Source organism: Mesocricetus auratus, unplaced genomic scaffold, assembly GCF_017639785.1.
Source record: "Mesocricetus auratus isolate SY011 unplaced genomic scaffold, BCM_Maur_2.0 Super-Scaffold_100010, whole genome shotgun sequence".
Taxonomy (NCBI): Eukaryota; Metazoa; Chordata; class Mammalia; order Rodentia; family Cricetidae; genus Mesocricetus; species Mesocricetus auratus.
This window is the reverse complement of record NW_024429194.1, coordinates 38,722,323-38,746,725: the sequence shown is the minus strand read 5'-3', so window position 1 is coordinate 38,746,725 and position 24,403 is coordinate 38,722,323. Positions and strand designations below refer to the sequence as shown.

General features: G+C 40.9%; 1 long non-coding RNA gene across 1 annotated transcript; it reads left to right on the top strand.

The window, feature by feature from the left end:
• Nucleotides 1-7,990: 7,990 nt before the first annotated feature.
• Nucleotides 7,991-20,507, top strand: LOC121142630. Its single transcript, XR_005879657.1, has 3 exons — nucleotides 7,991-8,187; nucleotides 8,546-8,574; nucleotides 19,904-20,507. It is a non-coding gene; the product is annotated as an uncharacterized LOC121142630 (long non-coding RNA).
• Nucleotides 20,508-24,403: the final 3,896 nt, after the last annotated feature.

The window sequence follows — 24,403 nt, the reverse complement described above, 5'->3', positions numbered from 1 at the left end:
CACACCAAAAGAGACACTTTGTATCGTGACTTTACAATGTTGATTCACCACCCCAGACAATTTACACAGAGCTCCAAGGGAAATCTTGCTTCATGCCAGCAAAATCCAGCTTGTTTTCCCTAAAACAGACATATCTTTTGGTACTACCAAAATAGTTTCAAATATATCTCTCTTTGAGAAATTTACCCTCTAAATGAAATCTATCAAATCTTTCAAGGTTTATTTTTTCCAGAAGGAAGTAAATGACTTTTATGCATCTTCCCACAAAATAGCCAAAATAACAGTGTGTCTGTTTGTATTCCAGGGACTATAGCAGAAATTCTCAAGCAAACCATGACAATATTGAAAATAGCATTTTCTACCTGATCCTTTTTTTTAGTTTATTTTTATTTAACATTTGTGGGAGTTTCCCCCTGCATGTATAGCTGTGCACTCCCTACCTACGATACCTATGCAGACCAGGAGAGGGTGGCAGATCCTCCATTGTGAACTGCCATGTGGGTGCTAGGAACTGAACCTGAGTCCTCCGGGAGCAGCAGCAATGCTTTCAACCACTGAACCAACTCTCTGACGGTCTACTTAATCTTTTTATTTATTTGCCTGTTTGTTTAATTTACGAGAGTGAGATGCACATGTGCATGGAGGCCAGAAGTCAACTTGTCAAAGAGTTAAGGAAGACACAGCTCTCCCCTTCCTCCATGTGGGTTCTGGAGAAGGAAGTTGGGTCATCAGGGGTGGCAGCAGGAGCCCTGGTTTACCCACTAAGGCATCTTGCAGGCCCTTGATCTTTTCACGTGGAATTGGCCTTCTGACTCCTCTTCTCTGGGCTGATCCCTTGAACACATTGTAAAATGCATGTTTATATTTGAAATAAAACTAACTTCCCTATTAGCAGAGACCTGTTTTAGGTGTGACCTGGGAAAGGATTAGCTGCGATTCCTTTTTCTTCTGAGTCTTCCTTTAGAGAATTTGTGGCTAAGCAGCTTCCTCGTTTTGACAGTGAGCAAGCAAAAGTGTTTAATTGGATCAGAGCACAAGGACACCAGAAACTTCTGTTTCCTACAATAAAAAAAAATAAAAAAAGATTCAAAAGGAAAAAAGGAAAAAGTTGGGTTTTTTTTCTTCGCTGCCATACATTTTGCTAAACCGGAGTTGCCAAAGATAAAAAAGAGACAGTGAGCTATTTTATGTGTTTATACTTGAATTATGAGCCTGTGTCCTTTCCAAGCTGAACTGCCACCACACAGTTGTGAATTAAGGAGAATTTGAGTGACAGAGGCTGCAATGTGGGTCTAGCAGATCCCTGGAAAGTGCTTTTTAAAAGTAAGGTTCATAGAAGCTACCCTGAATGACATTAGTCCAGTTTTCCCTAACCTGTACCCCGTCTCCCATTCAGCTCTCCCTGTGTTCATATAATGTGTTTCTCTCTTTTGTTTGTCTGTAAAGCCAAATTCTGCTTTTCTTTTTCAGACTAGCATCCTAGTATCTGAGGACCCTAGAGAGTGTTGGAAGGCTTGTTTTTATATTAGTGTTGACCCTGTGAGCCTCAGACTTTAGAGATGTCCTTTGAATGGTGACATTGTCAGGTATCCCAGTCCCGGGGAAACTAGGTACCTTATGCATTGGTACACAGTGAGTCATCTCCTTCCATGAGAACAGGGAAGAATTTTCCCTATCTATTCAATGCACACTGTTTTTTTCCTTATTGTTTTTAGACTGAACGTTGTGTCTACTGCCAAATAATGTTGTATAGAAGCTATAGATGCACACATTTATATATATAAACACCCCTGTATGTTACACATGTACACACACACACAAACACACACACACACACACACCTTTGCATCATTGCAGCATTATCCCTGATTTTTTTTCAGCATTTTAATTAGCATTTGTACCAGGTCAATACTAGTTTCCCTGTTATGCAAACCCACGCCCATGCTAAGTGTCTCCAGGGTTAGGAACACAGTGATAATATGACTGTTTGGTTTCGATGTTTGTGTGCAAGGAGCCCCAGGTCATTTTCAGGAGAGAGAGAGATTGATTCAAGGAGAGCCTTACCAAATAAGTGACCATTGCCACCCCTCAGAGGTACCAACAACTACAAAGGAAAGCAAGTATGATAAAGAATCAAAAGCTACGGAATATTAAAAGTCGACAATGGTTTAATTCCATCAAGAAACTTTGGAAGCTAAAATTTTCATGCACTGGATAAGTGACTTCTGGAGAACTCTGAGCTCTCAAGGAGACAGAGTGCACACCCCGTGGAAGCATTCCATCTCCATGACAGCCAGGCTACCCTGCCCTTGGAAATCTAGGTGCTTGTGCAAATTCCTCTGATTCCAAGATGTGTGTGCTTGCAGAACTGCTCCCGTAGCTTCGGGCTCTCATGGGCCGAAGCGCCTGGCTGCTCCCTGCTTTTGTGCTCCTCTGTTGATCCCAGAGGTGATGCCAGCCCTCCCCAGCATCCCTCTGGCACCTGCTCTCATCATAACAGACATGGAGAGAATGGCTGGTGTTGGGAGGCGATGAGATAGAGACAGTGAGGTTTTCCCGGAAAACAAGAAAGACACCTTCAAATGAAACTTTAATAAAACCTGTTTCTTTTTAATTTGTGTAATTGTGTGTGTGTGTGTGTGAGCTCGCGAGAATACACACACACACACGCATGCACACACGCACACACACACACGCATGCACACACGCGCACACACACACACACACACACACACACACACACACGAGTGTCCGAGTGCATGCATTCAATGGCTCTAGTGTAGAGGTCAGATAACAACTTCCATGGTTTGATTCTCTCTTTCATCCTTGGGTTTCTGGCCTCTAACTAAGGTTATGGGCCTTGCAGGTGTAATTTATACCTGCTATGCCATCGTTTTTGTTTTAATAATTTATAAATTTTAATTTTGTGGCTATGAATGTTTTGCCTTCAGGGATGTGTGTGCTTGGTCCCCGAGGACTCCCTGACAAGAGAGTTACAGGTGGATGCAGGCTGCCATGTGTGTGCTGGGGTTAAAAACCAAAATAGGGTCCCCTGCAAGAGCGCCAACTGCTCTTGCTGGCTGAGCCATCTCTTCAACCTCTTGTCCCTGAGTACACAAACTATCCTTTATTTCATAATGACAACTTCCTGTCCTGCTGGGTAGGGCCTCCTCCCTATATCCCCAGGCTCTCACTTTCAATTCCAAACAGCTACTAGAGGGGTTTTCCTAATGAGTGAGACTCGGGGTTACTTTACAGATAGAGTTTGTACTATGGCACAGTTTCGTCTCAGTAGGCTTCCTGTTTGTATGCAACGCTACTCAGAGGATAATTTTGTGGAGTGCCATCAATCACATTTCTTTTTCTTTAGATTATAATTTTACTTTTTGAACTTTTATTACAAATTTATATTGCATGTCAAACATCCCTTCTCCTCACTCCACCTGAATCCCCTTTTCTTAGCCCTTGATCCTTAACCTTAAACCTCCTGTATGTTGCATTTCTACTTTTATGCCATACACTGGTGTGTGTGTGAGAGAGAGTGTATGTGTACATGTATGTGTGTGTGTGTGATTTTATATAAAATCTAGGAACCACAAATCAGAGAAAATACATAGTACTGAAATGTGCAAATAACTGCCTGTGGGGGAGTATTGGAAGTTTCAGTCTTTTGTCAATTATTGTGTGTCACAGCACATTTTTTAATCCATAGATACGCCTAATTTTACTAAATATAAAATATCACTAAATTAAAAATATCATTAGGGAGCTGAGGTGATAACCCAGCTGGTAAAGACCCTGAGCTTGGATTTTGAGCATCATCATGACAGTCATGTGTGGTTAAAACTCTACATCTTGTGGATACAGAGACAGCCAGATTCTGTCTCAAATAATAAGATGGAATGGAGACTTGTCATATTGACCTTTGGCCTCTGTTTCTGTGTGCCCACACATGCACAATTACACACACATATGTGTACACTCACAAAATGAATAAAAATATCAAGGTTGGTGGTGTAACTCATGGTATACGTGACATCAAGGGGTCTGAAACTCAGGACTACAGACACACAGAAACCACTTAAAAGAATGAAGTAATGTGGGGTCAAACACATTTTAGGACAATTTAAACCAGAAAAAGTGAATATTCAGCAGTACAAGTAGAATCAGACACTTGACGGCATCCTCATCTTCGGGTGTTCAACTGGAGCAAATCTTTCTCTGTTCTTTTAAACCTTTGAGACATAGATAAGGTGAGGAGACTAGAGTGAGAAAATGTGCCCTCAGGTGAATTGTCCAGACCACTTACTATCTTGGAGCAGCCTAGCATGGAGGGCCAACGGAGCTGGGGGGTGGGGGTCCACAGTTCAGTGGCTGGATCTGGGTCTTGTCACCTATGTAAGCCTGGAGTCCCTCCGACTCCTCGCCTAAAAAGAGCAAAACCTGCCATAGGAGGTGCTAAACGGATTAAAAGAATAACACATTTGCAACTTTTAGTCAATGGTTTGGCACCTGGAAGTGTTGGTTGCCTTTGTTTTGGCTTGGCCAGTTGTCAGCCTAGGGAAGGGCTCAGCAGAGTGCTGACAAGTTCAGGGTAGGAATCCTTGGCAGAAGACTCCCCCCAAGGGAGGTAGACAAGAGTGTTGATGCTGCTGCTGCAAGAGCCTGGAAAAGTGCGCTCAGAAATTAGTCTTTGGGGCAGACTTCTTGGCTTTAAACCTGGGCATGTTGGAACCCTGAAGAAAATCGAATGGACTCTCTAGCACTGGTTTTCATGACAGACTCTACTACACAAGGATCTGTTGTAGGAAAGCAATCCTTACACAAATAGATGCCCCGTTTCAATGACTCTGAGTGTAGTTCCCTAATGGAATACCATTTTCATTTTCTGAGCAAAGTGCACATACAAAAAGCTCTCGGAGGGAAAAGCAAAGATAAGAAAGCTCATTTAGTACAATGCAGTGTCTTCCTGACGAATACCTCTCTTGGAACTTCATATTTGTACGATGTCTTGTGTGCGGCACATGCTCAATAATTACACACTGATTTCATTTTTCATCCTTTCAACAACAACACTGAAAGGCCTGTTTTAAAATATTTGCAGCTTCCATACTGCTTTAATGAATACCATCAACAGTAATTTTGGTAAGTTTTCCATTGAATTCTGGAAGTACTTAACCACTTGGGTTCCTATGTCAACTTACTACAGCTAAACACACAGGACCTCACATCTGGGAGTCATCTGTGTGAAAAGAATACACTTGTTCTCTTTTCAAGTGTCCTAAGCATAAATTGTATTTAATTTAGCAGTTCAAAAATAAGTCAATTCAGCCCATAACAATGAAGTTAATCTTTTTGAAGGTTGGCCTGATCTCCAAAGAGGTTTCTAGACTAGCCAAGGCTACATAATGAGCAATTGTTTTTAAAAAATATTTGTGCTTATGCCAGGCATGGTGGCAAATGCCTTTAATCTCAGCAATTGGAAGGCAAAGGCAGGTGGATCTCTGAGTTGGAGGCCAGTCTGATCTACATAGTGAATTCCAGGTCATCCAGGACAACACATAGAAATCCTGTCAAAAAGAAAAAAAAGTCATCATGGTGGTGGTGCATCCCTTTAAACTCAGAACTTGGGAGGCAGAGGCAGGCCAATCTCTGTGAGTTTGAGGCTAGCTTGGTCTACAGAACAAGCTGTAGGACATCCATGGCTACACAGAGAGACCCTGTGTCAAATAATAAATAAATGGATGGATAGATAGATAGATAGATAGATAGATAGATAGATAATGTATATGGAATAAAAAGTCAACATCCCATACACATGCACACACAGATGGAGAAATCGAGAAGAGGGGAGAGGAGGGAGGAGAGGTGAGGGAGAGAGAGAGAGAGAGAGAGAGAGAGAGAGAGAGAGAGAGAGAGAGAGAGAGAGAGAGAGAGAGATTAACATTATACTGGAGAGAAAAGCAACACAGTCCAGCATCATTAAGCAACCCCATTGCAGGTGCTCCACTTCCTGTGAATAGCTAATGGTTATGGTTATTCTGGTGTCATTCAAAAGGCAGCCTTAAGAATACCTCTGTGAGCTGGAGAAATGTCTCAGTGGATACAGTTCTTATCATGCAAGTGTGAGGACAGGAGTTCAGATCCCCCAACCTACATGAAAAGTCAGGTAGATGTGGCTTTTCCTATAGCTCCCAGTGTCAGTAGCCAGAACTGGCAAGCCCCAGATTCAACAAGAGACCCTGGCTCAAATAACAAAGTGAAGAGCTATCAAAGGCATCCTACATTGATATCGGACCTCCACACCCATATGCACTTAGACATGCATGTGTGCCTACACCCACCCACCCACACACACACACACACACAAACACACACACACACACAAACATGTATATACTGTAATAAAGAGGGAAGGAGAGAGGGAGGAAGCGGGGGGGGGGGGCAGGGGACGTAGAAAACTCCTTTGTTATAAAAATGGGTGACTTGCTTTGTCATCAGAACAGGGTCATTTACTAGCATCTCTGTGTCCAAGGGGGTTGACTCCTGGAAATAATAATAATGGTTTTCTGTTTGAATATTGACTACATGTTCAACAATAGTCAAAGCCTTGCATGTGCATCAATTCAGTTGTGTTTTACAAAACTCCCATAAGCTGAACACTTGTTATATCCTGTATAGGGATAAGAAAATGAAGAAGACAGGAATAAAGTTCACCGGAAGTTATCCAGAGTCTGGCAGGCACACAGGCCACTGTGCCTCAAAATACTATGCTCTGGTTTGGAAAAAGTAAGCTTGAACAGTTTTTATGAGACAGAGTAAGTCACTGAGTGTGCGTGTGCATGTGTATGCATGTGTGTGTGTGTGTGTGTGTGTGTGTATGTGTGTGTGTGTGTGTGTGTGTGTGTGTGCACGTGTTTGGAGAAGTACATCTGCGGCAGTGTGCATAGCTAGAAACCCCCAGGCCTCCTCCTGTCCCTACTTCCCCAGTGCTAGAACTACAGGCCTAAGCCGCTGGGCCTGGTTTTTCACATGGATACTGGGAATCCAACTTGTGTCTTGTGTCTTCTAGCCAGCCACTTTTATTAGAATTTTTGGGAAAACAGAATTCTCTCCACAGGAAGAGAATGTCAAACTGCCAAACAAACAAACAAAAAACTTTCCAGTAAAGGGTTCAGTAAATAAAATCAGGAAAATTGGGTGTTGTTAAACCTTAACATACAACTGGAAATTCTAAGGAACCAGGAACAAAGCCACTCCATGATACCTCTGTTCAGTACAGAGCCATGTGGTCTATTTAAGGCAGTGGTTCTCAACCTTCCTAATGCTTCAACCCTTAACACAGTTCCTCATGTTGTGTTGACCCCCAACCACAAAATTATTACGTTGCTAATTCATAACTGCAATTTTGCTGCTGTTATGAATGGTAATGGGAATATCTGACATGCAGGATATCTGAGGACCCATGGGTTGAGAGTGAGTTAAACTCTGGCTACTGACACTGGGAGTTATAGGAAAAGCCACATCTACCTGGCTCTTCATGTAGTTTGGGGAATCTGAACTCCTGTCCTCACACCTGCATGACAAGAACCTTATCTATTGAGACATTTCTCCAGCTCACAGAGGTGTTCTTAAGGCTAGCTTTTGAATGACACCAGAATAACCATTAGCTATTCGCAGGAAGTGGAGCACCTGGAGTGGGGGGGGGTTGCTTGATGGTACTGGACTGTGTTGCTTTTCTCTCCAGTATAATGTTAATCTCTCTCTCTCTCTCTCTCTCTCTCTCTCTCTCTCTCTCTCTCTCTCTCTCTCTCTCTCTCTCCCCTCTCTCTCCTTCCCTCTTCTCTCTCTATCCCCTACCCCCCCCCCCCCGTTTCTTGATTCCTCCCTCTGTGTGTGTGCATGTGTATGGGATGTTTACTCAAGTGCTGTGGTATAGTAACCCTCTGGGGAAGTGGATTGCCTCTTGTTGACAGCATAGAGAATGAAACTGAGCCAAACCTGAAGGCCCTTAGGAAGGTCAGATGGCTTGAGCCTCTACCAGGATACCTCAGTCCCACACTGTGTTTCAAGCCACCATCCCTCATTTCTCATTTCCTACGCCCCTTTTTGTGGGAGAACTGCAAAAAAAAATCACCATGGTAGTGTTGAGATTCCAGACTCTTAGTTGGTTGCTTCCTGGTGAAGGTAAGACAAGCATTTATCTTTTTTGTTTGTTTGTTTTTAATCTTTCTTTAAATTTCCCCAGGTCACCGAGTCTGATCCTTTCTGAATCTCTGATTGTCACTTGTTTTTCTTTGAGGAGAACAGTTCTCAAAAGAAAGTACACGAGGGAGTTCTCCAGCAGAAGTGGAAAATATTTGGGATTGGGTGGTGAACATTTTTAAGCAAGAAGGAATAGGGAAACAGTGGAGAGAGAATTTCTTTCTTTTTTTCAGAGTCCCACCTTAGTCAGGGAGTATCAGGTGAGAGTCATTCTGAAAGGATTACCTGGCCCTCAACCCCTGGGAATTCTCAGCCTGTATTTGTTTTTGTCTCCCAACAGAGGTGTGGCAGGAAGAGGTCATGGAGAAGGTGAGCAAGATGTTAAATGTTAAATGCTCCACTTCCTCGCTGTGGAGTAACACTGTGCTCTCAAACCAGGCAAGCTCAAATCTCTCTCTCTTTTTCTCTCTCAAATCAAACTCTTCCTCATCATGTCTTTTCCCTTAACTGGAACATCTCTTGCTAATATTGACTGCACAAGGATGGAGCTTGGCAAACTCCTTCAAAAAGGAAAAAGAACAACAAACCAAAAACTTGTGTTTTCCATTGTCCATACAATAGACAATTTTGAGTTTTAGGCACATTGTTCTCATTATTTAAAATTCCATGAGTTAGACTTGCACAGTTGAGTTTAGGAAGGAGCCAGTGTTGAATCTAGTGGTAATCCCAGCTACTGGGGAGGCTGAGGTAAGAGGATCCAAATTCATGGCTAATCTTGGCAGATTAATGAAACACTGTTTCAAAATTAAAGAATACAAAAGAAGGGGTGTGAGAAGTGGTGGCACATGCCTTTAATACCAGCACTGGAAATGATGCTGAATGTGTCTCTAAGCTAATTTGAATCTTTCCTAAGTCTACAAACTAAAAGAGGGGTCTAGATAGTCCCTAAGAATAATCTTACTCTGAAAATACTTAAATTGTATCTAACTATATCTTATACAGAGACTCTACTCTTTCATGGTAAATAAAAGCCATTGAATGGTGGTATTATACTTCGCTAAAAGCTGTTATGAACGCTTACTAATCTTGACACAGTAGACAGTAATCAGGGAATTCAAACACCAAGTGAATATGGTTGACGCAGAGCAACAAAAGCAGGCACCGACGTTTAGACGGAGCTCACCTAGGTTGCCTATCAATCTACTTTTAGCAGTTTACTAAAAGGTAATGACTGTTTATCCTTTGGAAAGCCTCATGTAAACCCAAGACTACTGGGAAAAGGGCCCAGTCATCATTTGTCAGAGTATAACATTTTCATTTCCCTTATTTATGATGAACCTAGAAACTCAAACAATGTAAGGAGTGGGTACTGGGCGTTGCCAATGTAATCAAACTGTGCTTTGTAAAAGAAGTCTTGTATACTGTAAGAGGACTATTATGTGAGTTGGTGGACAATTTCTTGAACACTTAAGATCTGAGCAGAGTGGAGTCTTAATTAAGAGGAATTGATTCATCTAACTCTTTTTTTCCCACCCAGTTGGCCTCCTACACTTACCGAACCTTTCCCCTTTCTTGAAGCTCCTCCAGTTCTCGTTAGCTTTCATGTAAATTTTGGCATTCTCATCCAACAGCTACTCCTCAGTGTGATGGGAAGGCAGCCTGGTCCACTGGAAAGAACACAGGTTTTGAAGTAAAATAGTCTTCTTTGGAATTATTCTACCATCTACTACCTGCGTGGCTTAGGGTAAATGATTTAACTTCTCTTTGTTCGGTTTGGAACGACACTCTCAGCTTTAAGAGGTACTGTGGATTGTCAGTGCTTGAATGGGAGTGAAGACAAACACTGAGAAATAACCCAACTAATCACAGGTGGAATTAAGAAAACAGCCATCTTTGGTGGAAATTTTGAGTAAGATTATAATCTGGCCTTGTTACTGTCCATTTTAAATTTCAACAAGTCCCCCTTGTTTTTAGAGCTGCGATCTTACACACATAGCTGACAAGTCCATCATGCTGATTCCAATCTCTAAGGCCACATTATCTTTCCTCATACCTCTCACTGCTCTCCAAGTTCCTCCAGACTGAGGGCTTTGTCTTAGGCTGTGTTGGTGTCTTGCTGAGAAACTGCATTCATGCTATCCCCTCTTCCTGAACTGATGCATTCCCTCCTTGGCGTACAGCCAAGTGTTAGTCACCTCTCTACTTTGTTTAACTGCTTTTGTCCTCAGTGTTCTCTTCAGACCCTCTGAGCCAGCCTGGCTTGTGGGTAGTCATAATGTCCCGTATTCTTCAGCCATGGTGCTAATCACCCTGATCAAGGATTTCCCATCAGCTATGAATCCTCCAAACACTGTGTGCTCATTGAGAGCTAGATTATGGTGTTCTCTTACCATGCCTGGTACAAACCATGCAACCACTGAAGAACTCACGGTAGACAGGCAAATGATGCATGCGCAGGCCCAGTTTCTGCTTCTTGGTGGGGCCAGTTACGTGACTTTATGCAGCCATGAGAAAGACACGAGCTTCCTGCTTGTTTCTTCCTTTCTACTCCCAATTCTAATAGAAAAGGAAGAAATGGGATAGGCAGACTGCTTAAATGTTGAGGGACACTCCACTGATTGCTTTTCCCCAAAAGCCAATCTTGAAGGAGCAAGCTTGAGGCATAGTTGATTTTATAAAGTTAATCATAGTTTTATAAACTTAATTTACTTCAACAAGTGTATATGGTGTAATTTTCATAACTTAGGTATGAGGGTGTGTTACCAAATCACAGTCATACACAGGAAACAAAAAAAAGCTTTTTTTTTCTTTTAGTTGAAACAGGGTTTCTCTGTGTTGCCCTGGCTGTCCTAGAACTTAATCTGTAGACCAGCCTGGCTCTAACTCAGAGACCCACCTTCCTCTGCCTCCAGAGGGCTGGGATCAGAGGCATGTACCACCACCACAACCAGGCCAAAAAACAAAACAACAAAAAATCCTTTTTTATTAGTCACCTCTAGGTGCTTCTCTCACATAATATACATTGCGACTACAGTTTCCCACCTCCACTCTTCCCAGTGCTCCCCATCCCCCAGCTGCCCTGTCCCCAGATTCACTTCCCCTCAATTTCCTTTCAGAAAAGAGCAGGTTTCCCAGGAATAGCAACTGAACATGGCATAGCAATTATAATAAAACTAGGCACAAACCCTCATATCAGGGCTGGGTAAGACACCCCAGTAGGAGGAAAAGGGTCCCAAGAGCAGGCAAAGGGGTCAGAGACACCCCACTCCCACTGTCAGGAGTTCCATAAGAACACCAATCTATGCAAGCATAACACACATGCAGAGGACCTAGTGTGAACCCATGCAGGCGCCATGATTGCCGCTTCCATCTCTGTGAGCCCCTGTAAGCCCTACTTAGTTGATAAACTATTAAATTAATGAAGATGATGTTTCTTAAATTAATTTCTCCTTAGAGAACTTCAGAGTCAGTTCAAGACACACTAAACCAAGTTCTGAGCAGAAAAATTTATTTTCTCCAGAGGGACAAAGAACAGGGAATAAGGGACAAAGATAGGAGATAGAGGACAAGGGAGAAGGGTGAGGGTAATTTGTCCCAGAGATGGAGACAAAGAACTGCCTCTGGGCAGACAGGAGACACATGTCCCATAGGCAAATGGTGGTTTATAAAGGTAAAAGAGGAAAGCCTGTGTTAGGATGAGGTGTTTAACTTTAATTGGGCTTGTTAATTAGATAAGTCAAATGGGGCTTTTGATTGATGGACTTCAATATTTTGGTAGCCGGGCCTTGGTAGTCAGCCTCAGGAGAAGGAAGAGGCCAAATAAAGTACTGGAGCTTGGGGGCTAGCTTTGGGAATACAATCTAAGTTTTCATCAAGGCAGAGGGAATAGGGGAGAAGGATAAGGCCTGCCAGAGCCATGTTAGCCATGTTTAGGCTGGCTAGAGTCCCTTCAGTTCCTATGTGTGTCAGACCCAAACATAGAACTGTGTGCAACTACTAATTTTTCGTCATATCTATTAACTGCTTGAATCACCATTTCTGCTCAGTGTTTCCATTCCAGACTTTTCCTGCATACCTCTGTGTAGACCTGCAATCAGATATACCACACCACTATGTCCTTAGGGTTCACTGCCTCGCCTTGTTTTCTCAGATAAACCATGCCTGCAATGACAAGGGTCTGTCTTTCAAACTCAGTGAAGTCCTACTGCACTTACACAACATAAGGTCTGTTTTATTGCTTTGCTCTTAGCTTGGGGGTTTTACTGCTTACTTTATCAATTGTACTTTTTTGTCCCTTAATGTTGGACCACTGCTTTTAAGATTATATTCTATGTGGCAGTGGGCACTCAGAAGTCTCTTCTAAAGCATTATGGGTGCCATGACATTGCTGAAGAAGATGAATTCTAAGGAAAGCTATCAACTAAATGTGAAGATCTGCTGTTATAGGGATGAAGGTAGTCAGGGACTGACTTGTGGAGGTTACTGTGGAGCAGGAAAACCAAATTTTCCTTCTTTATGAAAAATAAACACTCACCTTTGGAAATCACTGTGAAGACATCATTGTAAAGTATGTTACATTTAATGAGAAATAATGTTGCTAGACCATTGGTGGCTCTTCATAATGTTACTATATCTACCACAAAAGGATGCTTGGGTTACTCCCAATCTCCAAAAACCTGAATGCTCTACAAGTGTCCCTTGTTATAAAAGTTGTGAAAAAGTATTATACGGGGGTGGGAGGAGAGGTGGGAGAAGGAGTGGGAGGGAGAAAAAAATATTATGAAGATTTTTTTAGATGAGAAATCAGAAAATTTTCTTCTGAAAACTACAATGTTCTCTAATAGTGAAGTTAGCAGTTAGAACTTGACTCTCATAATGAATGGGCCTGCTTGCAATTCCAGCACTTGGGAGGCAGAGGAAGGAGGATTGCAGATTTGAGGCCAGCACACACACAATTTTTAGCTGTGTTTAAAGGTTTAATATATTAAGATTCTGACTTGAGAGTGGGGGGGAACATTAGAGGGTTTAGAGGGAGGGAATATGGAAGGGGCTACAGGGAGATAAGGGAAATAGTATAATTATATCTTAATTAAAAGTGAAAATTAAATAAAGATTGAGGTAATGGAGGAAAAGGAAGATTTTGTTCTTCATCCAATACTGTGTGTCATCAAAGTAGTATGCTTGTGTGATCTGCATTTCTGCTCACAACTCCTATAGTTCCTTACAAGTAGCATTGGAAAGAATGAGAAATCACAAGAAGAAACCATATTGCTTTTAGGAGGCGCATGGGAATACAGAACCTGGAGAATTGACTGTAGACTTGAACACAACTCCACAAAACCACAGAAATAGTCTGCACCGGCACTCAGAGCCTAAGGCGGCTTGAAAAGTGAAAATCACGTTTTGTGAGTCCTGCAATTCACATTTATTAGATCATAAGCATACAGGAGATGCTAATACCTCTAATATACCCTCATTCAAGGTAAAAGTTCTAGCAATATCCACAGGTTAAGAAAAATGCACTATACCCTACAAGCAGTAGATACCTCAGTGTGTGCTCCTGCCGTGCTTTAGTTATCAAACAGAAATACAAGAAACCTATTTCACTGCTATCTTAGTGCAGTCCAGGCTACCTCCAGCCACCTCATTCCACAGAAAAACAGAGAAATGCAACTCAAGTTTTCCCTTGAGGTGGGGCCTGGGGGGGAGGAGATGGTACTATTGCCAAGACTCTGATTTCTAGACAGTTTTCTTTTCTTTTTCCCTCTAAATCATGGGAATGAGCCCCATGGCCACAGAGCCTTCTGAATGTTAGAGAGATAATGACTTGGTATTTGTAAAGGACTTGGGGTAAAAGAAGTTGTGTGAGTTCAAGGAACTTGTTCGTGTTATGACTTGATCCATGCCTGCTCCAGTGTAGAAACAAAAGCAACTTTTATTACAGATGACAAAAGGTTGCTAGAACAACCTAAGGCAAGCAGAGTGGGGTGTCTACCAAGACAGGCTGGGGACACCTCAGTTACTGAGACACCTTGAGGTCACAGACTTCAGCACAGTGTTTGCTTTTCAAGTCAGAATAATTTGGAAAGAAAGCCATGTTCCCATCAGTACCTGTTTCTGACATTGGATGTGGGCTCACACGTAACTAACAAAGGTCTTTATGAAGATAATATTATAGTTCAGGGTGGTAGAAAGCAGAATGTCCCTTTAGCAGATTAAAAAGAAGACTGACAGAATATGCAAAAAGACTTATGTGTGAACTCAGGATGTAAACCAGTGTTTATCCAGGCTTCCCTGGAGTCCTTTGGAATCTTGGTTGCTGCCAAAGTCCAGAGTTCAGATTGGAGTTGATAGTAGCTATGACTTTGTCACCTACTTTTCAAGTTACCTTTATCTCAGCTTGCAAAGGTCACACAGTCACTCTCCCTGCCCATAGGTTGTTATTACCCTTGGTCCATATTGAGTGATAGCCCTCAAAAATGTATCCTCTGCATGCTGTCTCATATTGCCTCCCATGTGAAGGGGCTTCGGCTAGCATTTAGTGCTGATATCTCTGGCCTCGGGGGAAGAGACAATCATTTCAGTGATTGAGTCCCTTTATTTTACTATTCTTTGGGGAGCTATGTACCAACAGAAAGCTTTAATTCCATTTTGCTGTTTGAGACCCTAAGTTTTAGAGGACTGAGTTATCCAGAGTTAAGAATAGTGTCGGTAGGTATCTACAAACTGAAAGGTCTGTAAGTCATTCTTCACAGTCAACTTTATCAATAAAAAATGTCACTTTGTTCTTCACTGGTGTTACTCTCTTAGTTTTTAATGTTTCATACTGAGTTGAGGAAGGGAGATACACCTCATTTTGAGACCCCTGAAGACACAATCCCCAAATTCATAGAATACTAGAAAACAGGTCTGTCTTTTCTAGGCTGAGAGTAGGAAAAGCAAAACTGATGTCTACAAAGGCTTGTAGTAAAATGTCATGTAGGGAATCAGTAAAGGAAAGGTCATCCACCGGGAAATAGAATCGGATTAATTCCCGTGACTGCAGAACTAATCTCCAAAGTGAGGTTTAAGACACCAGAAATGTATCCTCTCAGAGTCCAAAAAGAGGGAAGTCAAATTTGATCTCCCAAGGTTGAACATTGATATAGACCAAGGAGTCACCAATACCATGTTCCCTTTGCAGGATCTAAGGGAGAATCTGTCTCTTTGAGTGTCTGGTGAAGGCCAGCATTAATTGACTTACAGCTACTTGGTTACATAACTACCATCACATTGTCCATTTTTCTTTTCTGTATGCTGATTGTCCATGTGACCCCCTCTTAGATAGGCACGTGTACCTGCTAAGCCTGCTCTGAAAACCCAGCATAAGCTTCCTGCCCAAGAGCCTTTAACTGAACCATACACAAAAAAATGTTTCTCCTACAGAATATAACATTTATGAGTTCAGAAAATTAAAGCCTGGTATCTGAGGTTATTCTTTCCACTTAATTGCAAGAAGTTCTCAGTGAACAGGTATATAGCATTCATTTCTTTTTTTTTATATCCTGAAAATTTGCAGTCCAAGATTTGAGAAAGTTGTAATCTATTATCACAATCTTAGAGAATCGAGATGTAAATTCTTCCACAGAGTCCATGCAGTCAAATAATATTTAGAAGGAATATAAACCATGGTGATCAGTTTTTGCACACATATGAATCACCAAAATTGCAAATACAACAAAGATTTCCATACATGAAAAGATGTGGCACATTATACATTGAAAAATGTAAATGTTCCCCATATGTTCTTAATGACTATGACATCAGGGCTATAGTTATTTATAAATATTTTAAAATCCTTTGTGAAGCATTTGCTGAGATAGTTAAACAATTAAGTCTTATAGAACATATGGTGAAATAGTTCATACTATGGATACAACAGGCTCAACTTCATTTTACCTTTGCTGTAACACTTAGGGACTCCTTTTCTTTGTATTGTTCTGTTCTACTGTTATCTTAAAAGTTTACCATTTGGCAAGTTATTGATCATATTAAAATGAGTGGAAGATGACAGCAAGTCCTAGGGAAGAGCATGCACTCGGCTTCTGGCAAGTGATATCACCAGTTGAGGAACTTACCTACACAAGCAGGCCCCTTCTGTGAGGACAGGCTTTATATAATAATAACGAGACCTCGATATTCTCAGGAAATAAAGCATTATCTCTTCAGGCTACAGACCAAGAAGAGGAATCCCGCTCAGAGGAAACCCAGCTCTTTGCAACCACTCATTATAAAGTGTGACAATGGTCCTCTTGCCCTTTCAAGGAGGCTGTGGTTTGCTCTGTCTCAGAAAGCTACAAGGAAGATGGAAGCAAAGGCACACCATTACAAAGACCCCGGCTCCCTACTGCAGTGGTCTCCAAGGGATTCTGAGAAATCCATCTACCTGTGATGTGGGAAGGAGAGGTGGATTTTGATTACTATCTGACAATGCTTGCCACATGAACCATGTCTGTCTCAGAAAAAATAAAACCATAATTATGGAAGTAGCCATCAGAAGTCTTGACATCTATGATCAGTGAAGACTCATTCTACCCAAGTAACCATTATCTTTGGTGGGAGATGAGGTAGGAAAAACACAATTTATTCAAAATTACCCATATGTTACTTTAGGTCATATTTCTCAAATAATGATCAATGGAGGGACTGAGTCTTAAGACTTACAGCAGATTTTATCATTAAGCAGTATATGTTAACCTTCCCCATCTCTATGCTTCTTCAATTGAGGGAAGAAACAGACTAAGGAAGTTAGATGTTTTCCCGGAGCCTCTTGGCCTAGGCAGGGTTCCAAAGGCTGAACTAGGGCAGGCTAACTGGTGGGTCGTGCTCCCCTGGGTGGAAAAGACAAGTCTGCTTCTCAGGCACAGGAAGGACATGGGAGTGAGGAACTCTCTAATTTTCAAGTCCACTGAGCAGAGTACAAGGGTAAAGTCCAAACTAAAGAGTTTCCCACTGAGAGCTGGTAGGATGGATCAAGTGAGTCCTGTAGGCTGAGGAGCCTGGAAGGAAGCCCAGAGGCCATTGCCTGCTCTGGACCCTGAAGGAATGGAGAGTTTTCTATCCCATAATTGCCTTTATCTTGAGATTTATCCTCCTTCTCCATGTGGATAAGGTAATTAGAATCTGAATCACTCACAGAGTGTGATAGCTGATCAGTGGCTAGTGGTAGAGGAAAAACAAAATCCTGCAAATAAAGTTAGTAGACTCATCTGCAAAAATTAATGTTGAGAATGAAATTTGCTTTCATTTGCACAGAGAAGTGTGAATTAATAAGATGTTGATTCAATGTCTGTCCCTCCCACTAAGTTGTCTGTGGTCTCACCGAGAGTTCCATGTTCTGCCATCTTGGTTTTGTCTATAAAGTGGAGGATCACAATTACTCATAGTTATTTTAAATATTTAAATAAAAGAAAGTTCAGGTATATTTATCAAGGTATTAAATAGGAAGAATAAATACAAACTTTCACCAAATACATTTATTTTCTTTCCTTTTCTTCCTTTCTTCTTTCCTTCCTTCTCTCCCCCATCTTTCATTAATTGTTTCTTTTTTTTAGTGATTATAACATCTGCCCCTTTTACCTTAAAAATTAAGAGTTAAATCATGATGACTGATGCATCTAACAAAACCATATGCCAATTTGGGAACATTTTCTAATAGATTTGAGCAGTCCCTGTGTCTTAGATACCACTTTCTGCTGTGATAAAGTACCCTGCTAGGACCAACTGAAGAGAGAAAGGGCTTTTTTTTTTTTTTTTTTTTTTTTTTTTTGGTTTTTCGAGACAGGGTTTCTCTGTGGCTTTGGAGGCTGTCCTGGAACTCGCTTGGTAGTCCAGGCTGGTCTCGAACACAGAGATCCGTCTGCCTCTGCCTCCCGAGTGCTGGGATTAAAGGCGTGCGCCACCAACGCCCGGCTGAAAGGGCTTTTTTGTCTCACAGTTCAAGTTTCAGCTCACTGTGGTGGGGGTTTGGGGTAGCAGGCCTTTGAAGCAACTGGTCACATTTAATACACAATCAGGAAACAGGGATGAATACAAGTTGCTACTCAGTGCTCTTTGAGCTAGGTAATGCACTGCCCCACCATAGGTGGTCTTCATACATCACCAACATAATGAAGACACTCCCCTACCCAGGGAAAGATTCAGTGGGCAAATGCACTTGTCTCCTTAGATCCCACATGGTAGAAGGAGAGAACCAGCCTCCCCAAGTTGTCCTTTGACCTTCACACGGCGGTTGTGGCTATACATCCCCACCCACAATAAAAATAAAAATAAGTCAAGATGGTACAGAATGGCTTAGTGATTAAAATCATGCACTGGTTTTGCAGGGGACCAGAGTTCGGTTCCCAGCATCTATGTTGGGTGGTTTATGACTTTATGTTATTCTAGTTCTAGGTGAATCTGACACCCTCTTCTGGCCTCCAAGGGCGCTGGTATTCACTAGCACACAGACACACACAAACACACAAACACACACACATACACACACCTGATAATTAAAAAATAAAATGCTATGTTAATTTAAAGAAAACTCCCCATAATCAACCAAAGGCCCATTTCCCTTCTAGATTTTTCGAGTTGATAACTAACAGTAAACATCACATCCCATAAGCCTAAGAATATTTCTAAGACATTAAGTAAATAAACGCAATAAAAATTGGTATAGTACAAATGGTTTGAAAAATATTCACAGAGATATTCTAGTATTTTCTGAGGTAAATACTAATGATTCTCTCAAGTGTACTTATTTTCCAAAGCTGGCCGTGTTTCCTATCACTGTCCTCTCCAGATCAGTAAAAATTTCATTTTCAAGGACTTCCATTTGGTCTATGGAATTCATTGTCACTGGGCATGGTAGTACAACTTCAGGCCAACAGTGAGAACAGTATTCATTGGTGATTGCGAGAACAAAGGGAGACTCTTATAAAGGTGTTGAGGCAGAAAGGGAAAACATGCCTGGGGGACCAGGGAGAAAGAGGGAACTGGTCAGTCTTCTTGGCACCCTGATGCCTGGCAGTGAAGGGAATGTGGCACTCTGTGTCCTTGTGGAGAGCTGAGTGGGAGGCTTCCAGATGATCACACACTAAAGATATCTTGGGAAATGGGCTTGATGATCCCAAGGAATAAAAATTGCAACGCAAGTTGGGAAGCATATAAAATTGGATGGTGTGCTGATAATAGGTATGCATTCCAAATAGACTGAACAAGAAAATCCATGGAACTTTCAGAATATCGCAACTTTGTAAAAATTATATTATCCATATTTATTAAGATTGTAATGTGTATCTGGAGGTGCTGGTGCACACCTTAAGTTCTAACACTTGGGAGGCAGAGACAGGTGGATCTCTGTGAGTTGAAGGTCAGCCTGGTCTAAAAAGCTACACAGAGAAACCCTACCTTAGAAAAAGAAAGGATTGTACTGTGTGTCTGTTACTATACTAAGCCTTTGAGAGGCACAATATTAATACTTCACATTTCCTTTAAGAGTTAGAATTAATATTGTTCTCATTAACTAATCACAGGAACTGAAATTTAAAAAGAAAAGTTCTTAGTCTTAAGTAATTGTCTGGAACTCCAAGTACTGAGCAAAAAGCACTTACTCACAACCTAGCTAGGAAAAGAACTCAGTTTGTAATTATTTTTCATGATACTTAAATTCTAGGAAAACTTAGGTCATATCCTCTGAGATGGATGGATGACAGTTGGTGCTGGAAAGGCATGCCTCACTCGGGCTACACTGCAGCACCTCAGAACGATCTCCCTCAAAGACAATTCGTCTGCCAGCATCAGCAGAAAGATCTTGCAGAGTGAAGAAGCTGTGGTAATTGTGACCAGCAAGCCTTTGCTGAATCATCCTCTTCAGAAATACCACCCTGATTCATCGGCTATGCTTTTTACGTTAATTGCATTTAACGTCTGACATCTTCGATACCCTTTCTCCACATCGCTGAATCCTAAGAAGAAAACAAGACAAGCCAAACCCAGATTATGACTGAAATAAAAACTGAGCATTAGTGAATTAAAGTGAAAACCGAATGTGTTCAATATACCATGAAATTCAAAAGGTTTTATAATCCATAAGGTAAAAAAATAACAGTGCTTTTTCTTAATGCTGGGTGTTAATTTTGTCTATACTTTGTAGAATATAAATAGTATTATGCTCCATAAAATGATACTGATATGATTGTTGTAAGGAATAAAATTATCAGGAAGCCAGAGTCTTTTAAAATTAGCTGTCTTTTTAATCATTATAAAATTGCAAAATGACTAACAATGAACATATAGTTAACTAAATTTGTTAGCTTTTGTATAATAAAGTGTACCCTGCCTGGCCTTTAGTTGAAAGTGATATTTGAGCATCTAATGTAAGTATTCAGAAAAAAAAATCTCCACAATACTGGATCACACAGGCCAACTTGCCAATGACCTTTTCTCTTCCTTGAGAAAATCTTATTGTCTGTACCAAATATGTTCTCTTTTTGCTGGTATGTTATCACTTTCCCTTACTGTAATAGCAGCCCTCTGGTTTTCATGGGGACTCTGCTCATCTCCATCAGGAAGTCTTCTTTGGCTTTTCTGAATTATAGATCATGATGCAAAGAGGTGAGTTGGCATTGCCTCCTCATCACTTCTGAAGACCAGTCAGATAGTAGCTCAGGAATCTGGCCCAAGGACAGGCATGTTTGGTGCTGTCTTTGATCACACCTTCCCAAAGAGATCATGCTATTCTCGGCTCAGATTGTCACTGCCCTGATTCTTGGTCTCAGGAAGTCTGGGTGTTCTTCTATTTCTAATACACTACTCCACATTCTTCCACTAAATATCTCTTCCTGAAACATAAATGATTTTTGTTGTCACCATCCCTGAATGTTTGGTTTTTAACGTTTTCTGTGAGCTGAGAGCCTCTCTTGACTAAAAGAATAGATTACTCCAATCGAAACCTGTGTCATAATAGATAAAAAAAAATACATAAAAATGAAGTGAGAGACAAGTTCTCCCTCAGTGTTCATTCGCTGCCCAAGCCCTCATTACTCTTGAGTTTTCATCACTGGGGGAAATCCAGCCAGCTTATCTCTTTTCTACTTGAGGTTTTTCAAAGCCTGCCTCCTGGTGAGCCTCTGTGCCCAGGACAGTATGTTGAAAGGCCCTTTGCCACTTTAAAGAAATGTACACAGAGACTTAAAAAAAAAACTTAGAGATGATTGCAGGGGAACAGCAGCATATCAGGGTCTTGTTTACACTCCTGTTTTTAAACTGTGTATCTGGCCCCGCCTCCTGCCCCAAGGCCTGCAAGGCTCATCTGCTACCTCTCAGGCTGACACTTGGTCCTTACTCTTATTCTTGTCAAGCGCTCCGCTCTCTCATGCTTTGTCTAGACCCCTCACAAGCTTGAGTTCTCACTGAATTCTGTAGCCACCAGAGGATGAATACATATGAACAAATGGCCCACTGCTGTCATAAGCGACTCTGACAATTTCTGGAGGAGGGAAAACAGTAAAATTACAACAGAATGCAATTTACTCCTTGTATCCCAATAGAAGAACAGAAGGTCCATGAACTTGAATAGGAAATGGGAAATAAAACCAAAAACTAACCTCTAACCCAAGACCCTCAAACGCAAATGCAGTATTTTCATTGACTATCATTAAAGGCAACAAACAGCTACGGTGTTAGTAATACCTGTGACATTTTCCTGAGAAACAACAGTGAGTTTACTATTACTGTAGAGTTCTCACACATATCTTGAAATGTAGTTTATACTTGTCAACTGCTTGCTACAATGACAGTAATTGGATAGGTCTTTTTGTTGATTTTTTAATTGACAAGTATTTAACTTTTCTTTTACTGTTAAAAATGTCTTCATAACTGATTTCTTAAGTAATTCTCTTTTATGCATATTTAAACATACAGAGAAAGAACCTATGAACTCCTTCATTTTGGCAAAGCACCTGTTTCAGCTAAAAGGCTTGAAAGCTTTTCAGAATGGGCCTGCAGAAGAAAGAACAAACAGGGATGCAGACAGTCAGACCTCTAAGTAAGCATGACTTTTTACTCGGGAATGTCCTTGGAATAGTATCCCCTATATCATTCATAAACACGTAGAAGGAATCTCCCTGTGGAATCGTTTCCCTTTGTCCATGATGGCAACACTGATTTTAGTTTACTGTACTTTAAAAATCTTAGGTACAAATAGGCTCACTAGTAATTCCAATATGCCAGGACACAGTCTAGCATTCTGAATCACATTACTTACCTAAAAATTATAAAATAAACAAGCAAAGGATGAAGAACTGAATTTGGAGACATGAATACATAAGCTATTTTTAAAGGCTAATTTTTGAAAAGGAAATGTCTTTGCAACAAACATCTTGAGTTACTATGTGACTTATTTTCATAGTGTCTCTATATTTCCTGGCCTTATCGTCATTGTCCTCAAATCAAACTGTTGAAATAGAATACGTATGTTGAGAGAAGAAAAAAAAACCTGTCACCCAAAGATATAATTGTTAGTTAATTTGAACTTAAGGACTTTATGTCTACTGTGTACTTTGTACATTGTGTCCAACAACAGAATGTCTCAGAAAACAAAAGAACTCCTTTCTTACTCATAGCATACTTGTTCTGTTCTGTACACATGCATAACTGTGTTATTACTTACCAGAAATTCGTGGTCACTATTTAACTCCTTGACTGTCATTTCCTTACAGTGTTTATAATTTTGTTTTCTGTGATGGTGTTGTGAAGGTTGTTTATTTAACCATACTGTAGTCTTTTAGCATCATTTTTTTCCACTACAGTCTCACCTTTTATCTAAAATATCTTCTTTCTTCAAAAAGTATCAGCTGAAGACAAATTATTCATTTCTTTTACTTGTTTCCAACTAGTCTGTCCTTCCTGGGTACATTGTTTATGTGTGTTTCACTCTTTTCTATTGGTGGCTTATGTTGGCTCTTCCTTTTTCACAGGATCTTTGCTGTCTGAATTTCCTTGATTGGCCACTTTTGTGACCATTCCTTCGTGGGAAAACCTGGTTTCAAGGTGCTAGTTGAATTACTTAAACCAGCTGACTTCTGATGAGTTTTTTACTCTAGTAGATTCTAAGTTCTGTTTTGTGCTTCTTTTTGTTTTGTTTTACAAATAATTTCAAAATGCTGTAACAAATCCCAGCTCAATGACACTGTCACATCTAAGAACAGAAGTGACAAATGAGATATCGATAATCTCAGATGTGGGGTATATTAACCACACATTAGCTCAAGTGCTTTTCTTCTTCACCTTCCTCTACCCTATCAAATCAACTATGTCTTGAATTTCCCATAACATACCCTCCCTACTACAGTCAAGCTGAATACAGACTTGTTCCACCAAGTATGTTTATAATTATAATACTAAAATGTATTGGTTGTCTTCTCATTAAAATAGAGCCAATGGAGCATAGACATACATATATGACAATATGCTATGTTTATTACAAAGAATCCATTCATGTAATATGGAGGCTGGCAAGTCTCGAGATATACTAGGTGATCTGGTAAACAAAGACCTTTTTAGTTTAAACCCAAAGGTCTCAGAACCAATCAAGCTCATGGCATTGGCTCAGCCTGAAGGTTGACAGGTTCAAGATACATGAAGAGCTGGTGGTCCAGGTTGAGCCAAAAGACATGAAAGAAACAAGTCAATATCCCTGTTCAAAGGATACCACACAGGAAGAATTCTCTTCCGTTACACATTTGGGAAGGGCATTTGTTTGCATCTATTCTGCCCTCCCTTTAATTGGATAAGACCTAACAACAGTAAAGCAATCTAATTTTCTCATTCTTCCCCCACCAGATCTAATTGATTCTGAAGGCATTCTGATAATTGTTCTCAGAGTAATATCTGAACCTTCCACGGCCCAGGCCCAGCCAAGTTCCTGTTGATGTACAAAGCTTACAGTCGTACTTGCTGTCCTCCCATGCCTTGGGGCCCTCCTCCTTACCACTCATCTTCCAAGCACTATCTCATTTCTGGAAGCTTTCCTTTATAGATTTCTTCCCACTTTCAACTGCCTCTAGCACTCAGAGTCAAGCCATGTTTCAGTCCAGGGCAAGCTGGTGTGTTAGACTAGCACTTACCTGGCTGGATATGTTTCTTTTGGTAACATCCACCCACAGATAGGATT